Source organism: Cherax quadricarinatus, unplaced genomic scaffold (genome assembly GCF_038502225.1).
Source record: "Cherax quadricarinatus isolate ZL_2023a unplaced genomic scaffold, ASM3850222v1 Contig1411, whole genome shotgun sequence".
Lineage (NCBI taxonomy): Eukaryota > Metazoa > Arthropoda > Malacostraca > Decapoda > Parastacidae > Cherax > Cherax quadricarinatus.
In genome coordinates, this window is record NW_027196437.1 from 69,346 (window position 1) to 78,425 (window position 9,080).

Genomic DNA, 9,080 nt, shown 5'->3' on the forward strand with positions numbered 1-9,080 from the left:
ATCTAAACTAAGCGCTCTCAAAACCGACAACCCTTTCCCCCCCACATACCGGATTACTTTCCCTAACCATTCCCGCACAATCCCTAGGCTTTCACAAAAATAAACTACATGAAAAGCTGATTCATCTACCCCACAAACCTGACACACCCCACCCTCCCTTATTCGCCTATTTCGTAAAACAACCCCAGACGGCAATATTCCGTGAAGAAACCTATACATTACCTCCCTCACGCGTGGCCGGATGCGTAACCCTTTTAATCGGCCCCAAATGTCTTCCCATGCGTACATCGGGTACACTCCTTCCGTTGCCAGTACCACCCTAGGCCATATCTTCCTCTCCATGGACCCTACCCGCATGTTTCTCGGCTCTCTGACCATCATCAATAGACGCAACAACTCCTCACCATCTCTCAAATCTTGTCCCTTCCACCATCTCCGAAGATCTCCCTGCAGCATCCCCAACCCTCCATTCCCTTCCCCCCGAGCCCTTAGCAACCCATGTTTCACATATACACACTTCAACCTTCTTTCCAAATGAATTAACCCCAGCCCTCCCAAGGCCACCGGAAGTGTTACCACCTCTCTTTTCAACCAATCGCATCCCGAACCCCTGATAAAACGAAAAACTCTGCTCAACAATCTCCGGACATCCCCATACACCAAAGGGTACAAAGCTGCCACATGCCATATTTTACTGTACAAAAGCACATTGACCACAATGACCCTCTGGTGTAGCGTAAGATGTGTCGGCCTCAATCCTGACAATCTTCCCAATACCCTATCTACCACACCCTTTGAATTATTCTCCCTCGCCATCTGAGCATTACCCATATACACAACTCCACAAATTTTCAACCGGTCCACGACACTCCACCTCACCCCCCCACCCCCGCCCTCCTGCCCATCCCATTCACCCAATATCATGAGCTTTGATTTATGCACATTCACTGCCATACCTGTTGCCATCCCAAAAACATCTATAACTCTCTCCAGACCCTCCAATCCCTCCCTCCCACTCACTAGGACAGTTGTGTCATCAACGTAACCTATGATACTGGGACTCCCACCTCGTATGTCCTCCCTTACCCCCTCCTGTATGCACCTTTCCACTGCCCTATAAAACGGATTCTGTAAACATGCAAATAATATTTGTGACAACGGGCAACCTTGCCTCAATCCCCTGCCCATTTTCACATGCAACCCCACCCTCCCATTTATCTGTACACACATCCCAGCTCCCCGATATAAAGTACGTGCCCAATTCACAATGTCCTCCCCGAACCCTTGCCACTCCATGATTCTCCACAGAGCCTCCCTCTCGACACTGTCATATGCCGTTCTCCAATCCAACGCCAATACCCCACGTTCCCCCTCTTGTGGACCCTCAATAAACCTTCTAATAACCCCATGCCCCTCATACATTGATCTCCCCGGAATCCCATATTGACCCCTCACTATTACCTTTCCAATGACCTTTTTTATACGATTTCCCAAAATTTTTGCAAAAAGTTTGTAGTCTGCACACATGAGTGATATCATCCGGTAATCTCTCACTGTGCACTGACTTTCACCCTTTGGCACCAAAACTACTAGTGCTGTCGCCTGCAAAGGTCCCAACGCACCCCTCTCTTTTATGATATTAAATAATTGCACCAAAAAATCTTTTAATACTCCCCAATGCTGTATGTAAAACTCCGCAGGCAGCCCATCTATCCCCGGTGCCTTACCCCTGCTCATACTCATTAAAGCCGTCCACACCTCTTCCTCCACAATAGGCCCCTGTAACTGTTCCCTGTCGTCTCTGTCCAGCACACTCCGCACCCATCCTCCTGTCTCTCTTAAAGCCCCCTCTCTCACACCCACACTCCTCATATGTGCACTAAGCCAAGAATCAACATACCCTCCCATCCCCTCCGTCGTCACTAAATCTTGTCCCTCCCTATACCCCTCGATGTCCTCAAGAACTCTCAAACCCACCATTTCCATTGCAACGCGCCGGCGCCCCTGCCCTCGCAGGACACACGCCGATGGTCTATCACCCCACATGACCTCCTCCAACCCCCCTAAAACCCTTGCCACATCAAACCTCTCATTTTGCACTTCCATTAGGCGTTCCTTCACTCCTATGTCAGCCACAGGGGCTCCCATCCCCCCCCTTCCTCTCTCATAATACTCCCTTAACTGCCCCTCAAGATACCTAATAAGCCCATAAGCCAACTGATTCTTGTGCCTTCCCTGTCGGACATAGAACTCTCGAATCCTCGTCTTCGCCGTCACATCCCACCATCTCAACACATCCCCATTGACCTCCATCCCTTCCCATAAGCCTTTCCACCATTGTGCAAATAGGACCCTCCCCTCAACATCTTGAAGCAACCGAACATTCAATTTCCAATAACTCTTATACCTGTTCGGCCGACCCTCCCATCCCAAATCCACCAAAATACCTCTATGATCAGAAAAAAAGACATCCAAAACCCTTACACTGCACCACAGCTTTCCTTGTCACGTATATCCTGTCCAGCCGTGCAGCATACCCCTGCCTCACAAAGGTGTGCTGCACCTCCCACGCCGCCCCCCCTCTACATCCACCAACCCCACCCCGGTTAACAGGTCCCTCAGAACGCCAGAACAATATCCTGCTCCCCTAGGTTCCACATCCTTGCGGTGTATAACGCAATTCCAGTCCCCTCCCACCACAGCTAATGCTGGAAGCGACCTTAAGTGATACACCAACACTTCACGTACAAACTCATTCTTCACTCGACTGTCCCCCTCCGCCGGACCATAAACACACACAAAAGACATCTTATCTCTTCCCCATGTCCCATCCACTCTTATAACCCTCCCCTCACCCCCCTCCTCACAATGATGTACAGTAAACGGGCTAGCCTCCCTCACCAAAATAGCCACTCCTCCTTTCAATCTCGTTGAGTGTGCCGCATATACAGTATACCCCTCAATCATCAACATACAACCCGGCTTGTGGTTGTGCTCTTGCACAAACACTACATCTACACCATACCTAATGAGCATCTCATGAAACCATTCACACTTCCTAGAATTTTTCAGACCATTAACATTTATAGAGAGACTCTTGAATTTGTCAATGGAGGTTTTCCTTTACGTATTGCACCACCTTTATCCCCCTTCCCCTTTATACGCCCTTGATCTTCAATCACCATTCTGTGATCTGCTTTCACATGCCCCTTGCCCCTGGACCCCCCAGGTCCATGCTCAACCACTTCAGCCCAAACCTTTTTGCCCGAACGCTGTGCCAGAGTGAGCACATCCACATCGTCCACGTCCGAGGGCACTGCCGCTCTCTTCCGTGACACTCGAGCCTTTCTCCCCGCCTCCACCTGGAAGCCACCCCCGTGCACTTCCTCCACCACCGTGCCAATTTGCAATCAGCCTCAACCTGGGTCTCTGACATGCCTCCCCCCCTCTCACCACCTGGAACCCCAGCAGCATCCAGGGCACCCACAAGCCCCTCAACTGTGACCTCTCCTGGGGTCCCTAACAGGTCGTGGAGGACTGAATCAATGGTAGCCTCCACGGCCCTGTCCTCACCCAGTGACACCACATCTTTGGTCTCCGGTGCCTGCCCGGCAGTGCATGTCTCTCTCGGAAGAGTTACACACTCTTCCTCCCTCAAGGCCTCCTCGACCTCCACACTCCAAGCCTTGTTCAAGGAAACGACTCAGGTCGTGCCAAATCCAACGTCTCAAGGTCCTCTGATGCCTCCTTATGCTGCTCCTTCGCTTGTGTACCCTGTTGTTTAACACACTGCGCAGCAATGTGATCATAGGCACCGCATAATCGACAGGTACGTTGTTGCCCTGCGTAAGTCACCATTACTTGAGTCCTGAAGTCTTCTAGGAAAATATAGGAAGGAATAGGATGCCTCAATGTCATTTTTAAGGAAAAACTTCCTCTTCAAGGGGGGCTCCTTGGCGTGGTGAAGAGGCTCTTGGTCTGAGAAATTAGACCTATCGGTCTTCTTCCTCAGACCAATAACTCTTAGAAATTAGACCTATCGGTCTTCTTCCTCAGACCGAACCTAATTACCCCCCAATCTCCCCTCCCCTATCCCATCCTCCCCATCCTCCCCTTTTTCCTTTCCTCCTCCTCCTCCCCACCCCTCCCTTTTGCCCTTCCTCTTTTTGTCCTTTGGGATTTCTCCCACAGGCGCGCTAGTTCCTAGGTAGGGGAAAGGATACCGGGGTCCATCCCATTCCGTTGAGGTTCTTAGCGGTGGCGTAGTTTGCCGTGGAATCTGGATCGCCTGGGGATGTCCCGATCCCTCTCCGGTATCCCGGAGTAGCTTTGGGTGTCTTTCGGGCGACGAGTGTATCTCTGGAAGCCACCTTTCGGATTCCGGGGGTGGTGGCCGAAGGAGGTATGCTTTGTGGCGGATATCCGGCCGCCCTCTCTTTTGTCCACCGAGGTAGCTCGGCAGATGTGAGGTTGCTATCCCGGATTGTTAGTTTACTAGCATGATGGGTAGGGTATGGCACGGGTTCCATGCTGCATCTGCGCTACTTGCGGTGCTGAGGTCCTCTTGGGCGCGGAGGGAGATTTCTGGCCCTTTCATTCCTCCTAGGAACTATCCCTCCCCGGTCCCCCCTTTTTTTTTTCTTTTTTTTATTTTTATTTTCTTTTCTTCTTTCTTTTTTTTTCTTAAAAACAAAAAGAAAGAAGTAACCTAACCATGGCAGCCCTAGTCCATGAACCTGGTACCCCCGGGCCCCTTCTTGATACCGCACCCCGTTCTGACCCCGCCTCGTCTTTGGACCACTCTTCAGACATTCCTCATGCCTCTGTACCTATTGCCGGTGCTGTTTCCTCACCCGCTTCAGGTACTGAGGCCTCGACTGACTCCTTCGATTTATCGGACCTTCGCTCTCCTCTGACTATGCTTCCGGCCTCTCCCTCTACGGTGCGGCAATTTTCAAATCGCCGACCCGTTCCACGTCGGACCAACTCTGGTCCCACGCCTAAACGCCAACGACAATTACCTGCTGATGATACTTCTCCACCTTCTCGTTCTTCTCAGAAACGATCGACACGTCCTTCACTACCTTTCCACGCTCAGTTTCAGACTGAACAATGGACTAAATTCTTCACTTTACGACCAACTTCCTCTACTGCCTATCTTTCTGACCATAGTATTGGCAAGGCACTCCTACGCCATGTTGGTAAAGATATTTCTTTTCATGCTCTTAAGAGCGGTACGCGCATCATTACCGTACAGAATGCTACCCAGGCTCATGAGCTCTCTCGTCTTTCCCATATCGATACTGTTCCTGTCACTCTTGAAAAACATCATTCCCTCAATTCTTGTAGTGGTACCGTCATTCTGCCCCATACCATAGTTCAACAAAATTTCCAGACATGTGGCACTGACATTCTAGAACAGCTGGAACTCCAAGATCTCCCAATCCTCAAGGTAGACACTTACGTTCTTCCTGCCCGTGGGCGGAGACGATACCCTAGCAATGTGGCTCGTTTAACTTTTGACAGCCGAGAACTCCCATCCTCAGTTTATATAGCAGGACATCGGTTACAAGTTCGAAAGGTGATCCCTACACCACAACAGTGTAGAAATTGCTGGCGATTTGGCCATCCAGCGAAATATTGCAGATCTATCGCCGAATGCCCAGTCTGTGGTGCCGATGACCATTCTAATACGTCTTGCAATCGATCTCCCTCTTGCCTTAACTGTCATGAGGCTCACCCTTCGTACTCTCGCCGTTGTCAGGTCTATTTAAACGAGCGGGAAATCCGTTACCTCAAAGAGACAGAAGGTCTCCCTTATGCCATGGCAGTTTCTCATCTCCGCCTCCAAGGGAGACTCCCACGTGTTTCTTATTCCCGTGTTTCAAAACGTCCCCCCACTTCTGGTATCCCATCTTCTACACCCACCTCTGTGGTTACCTCTCCCATAATCACTCCTGTATCTAATCCTTTTGCTGTCCTCGGCTCAGACGTCCCTACTTCAACGCCTCAGTCTAATCTCGCTTCTTCGAGTTCTCTCTCACAAGCCTCAGTATCGACGAGACCTCGTACGACACCTCCTCCCAATCGTCCCTCTACTTCTCAAAAGTCAAAAAAAGGTCCGTTAACACCTCCTACCCATCTTCCACCTCCTCATTTTACCCTCCCTGTCTCTGTCCCTGGTTCTTCCCCTCTCACTGGCTCAGTTACAAGTGCAGAGGTTCACCCTCCTCCTCGTAATGTACCTTCCTCCCCTGTTCCCTCCCAAGTTTCTTCCTCTTCTGCCACCTCCCAGGTTCCTGCCTCTTCTGTCCCCTGCCACGCTTCTCCAGTTCCCTCCACCCTTTCGCCCCCCCCCCTACCTTGGTACAGTCCAATACAGTTCCAATCTTTACTCATCCTCCCCCTACCATTCCCAATATTGTCTCCCATACGACATCTCTGAATTCCGAAACACTTGAAGCAATCTCTGAATATATTGCAGAGACCAAACCATCAATGGACACTGATCCACCTTCCGCTCTTTCTCTCTCCTCTGCTCCATCTGCGCAACTCCTTTCTTCACAGCGCACCGTTCCTTCGCTGCTTGAACGTTTTCCACTGCCTCCGCATGTGGACTTTTCTAACCCTTCTAGTCCGTAGGAACCCTTACCTGCGGATTTCAAGTATCTTTATCATTGCCAATCATGGCCTATTTACAGTGGAATATACGCGGCCTCAGGGGTAATCGGGGTGAGCTTCAGATGTTACTCTCCCAGTTTGCCCCTGTTGGTGTTTGCTTACAGGAACCAAAATTACACTCTGCTGTTATTTCTCACATCTCAGGCTATAATTTATTGTATTCTTCAGATCCTTTTCCTGATGGGACCTTTAATGAAAGTGCCCTTCTTCTCCGCACTGATATTCCGTACCATCAGCTATTTGTTCATACTTCGCTGCATTACACAGCAGCCCGTATCCACTTACATAGGTGGTATACGCTCTGTTCTTTATATCTCTCTCCTTCTCGGGCATTATCTATTCCGGATTTTGCCTTCCTTGTTTCGTCATTACCGCCACCGATTCTGTTACTTGGTGATTTTAATGCCCACCATTTCCTCTGGGGGGGGTCTCACTGTGATTCCCGTGGAATTCAGTTAGAGGCTTTTCTTGCCACCCACCCCCTCCATGTTTTAAATACAGGTACTCACACCCATTTTGATCCTCGGACTCATACTCTCTCTTGCATCGATCTCTCAGTCTGCTCTTCCTCCGCCGCATTAGACTTCACTTGGTCTGTTCTCCCGGACTTACATGACAGTGATCATTTCCCAATCATTCTTACTTCCCCTTCATATTCGCCACCTCTTCGCACCCCACGCTGGCAATTTAATCGGGCAAATTGGAACCTTTACTCACACCTAACTGTTTTTAAAGAGGTTCCTTCTTCGTCCTCCATCGATGAGCTTTTACACCTCTTCTCGTCCTCCGTTTTCACCGCAGCTTCTCATTCTATACCCCAAACTTCGGGCAGGCATTCTCAGAAATGCGTGCCTTGGTGGTCTCCTGCTTGTGCTCGTGCAGTACGTTTGAAACGCGCTGCATGGGGCAGGTACCGGTACAATAGAACCACAGAGCGACTCCTTGATTTTAAACAGAAGCGTGCGATCGCTCGCCGTGTCATCCGTGACGCTAAACGCACTTGCTGGCGAGATTATGTCTCCACCATCACCTCTGCTTCCTCTATGAGTGCAGTCTGGAAAAAAGTACGAAAACTGAGTGGTAAATATTCTCCTGACCCGGCTCCTGTTCTGCGGGTTGCCGGTGTTGATATAGCAAACCCACTAGATGTTGCCAATGAAATTGGCAATCATCTGGTCCGTATTTCTCAGGGACTCCATCTATGCCCCTCATTTCTTTCCTCAAAGTCTGCCAGAGAGTTAGCACCCTTGGACTTTTCTTCTCTCAGAGAAGAACAGTATAATGTGCCTTTTACACTTCAAGAACTGGAGGCAACACTCTCAGCTTGTCGATCATCGGCAGCTGGGCCCGACGACATTCATATTCGTATGCTACAACATTTACATCAGTCAGCCCTTGCAGTCCTATTACGCCTTTACAATCTTATTTGGTCACAAGGAGTTCTTCCACAGCTGTGGAAATCCGCCATTGTTCTCCCTTTCCGCAAACCAGGCACTACGGGACATGAAACCTCCCACTATCGTCCCATTGCTCTTACCAGTGCAGTTTGCAAAGTAATGGAACGCCTAGTAAATAGACGTTTAGTGTGGTATTTAGAGACACACAACAGTCTCTCCACTCGTCAATATGGCTTTCGTAAGGGACGTTCTACCATAGACCCCTTACTACGCTTGGATACGTATGTTCGTAATGCCTTTGCGAATAACCACTCAGTTATTGCCATATTTTTTGACCTTGAGAAGGCATATGACACAACTTGGAGGTATAATATTTTAGCCCAAGCCCACTCCTTAGGCCTTCGAGGCAATCTACCATCCTTCCTTAAGAACTTTTTAACTGACAGGCATTTCCGTGTTCGGGTTAATAATGTGCTCTCCCCGGACTTTATCCAAGCTGAAGGTGTCCCCCAGGGATGTGTTCTGAGCACAACACTTTTTCTCCTTGCTATTAATGATTTGGCCTCTAGTCTTCCATCAAATATTTGGTCATCACTCTATGTTGATGACTTCGCTATTGCCTGTGCAGGCGCTGACTGTCACCTCCTTACAGTTTCTCTCCAACATGCAGTCGACCGTGTTTCCAATTGGGCCACCACACGTGGGTTTAAATTTTCCAGCACTAAAACCCACCAAATCACTTTCACTAGACGCTCTGTCATCTCCGATCATCCTTTGTACCTCTATGGCTCCCGTATCCCTGAACGTGATACAGTCAAGTTTCTGGGCCTCCTCTTTGATCGTAGGTTATCCTGGAAACCTCACATTACCTCTCTGAAGGCAACTTGTCACAGCCGGCTGAACCTTCTTAAAACCCTTGCTCATCTTTCATGGGGAGCTGATCGTCGAACCCTCCTTCGCCTACATTCCACCCTTATTTTATCGAAACTTGATTATGGTGAC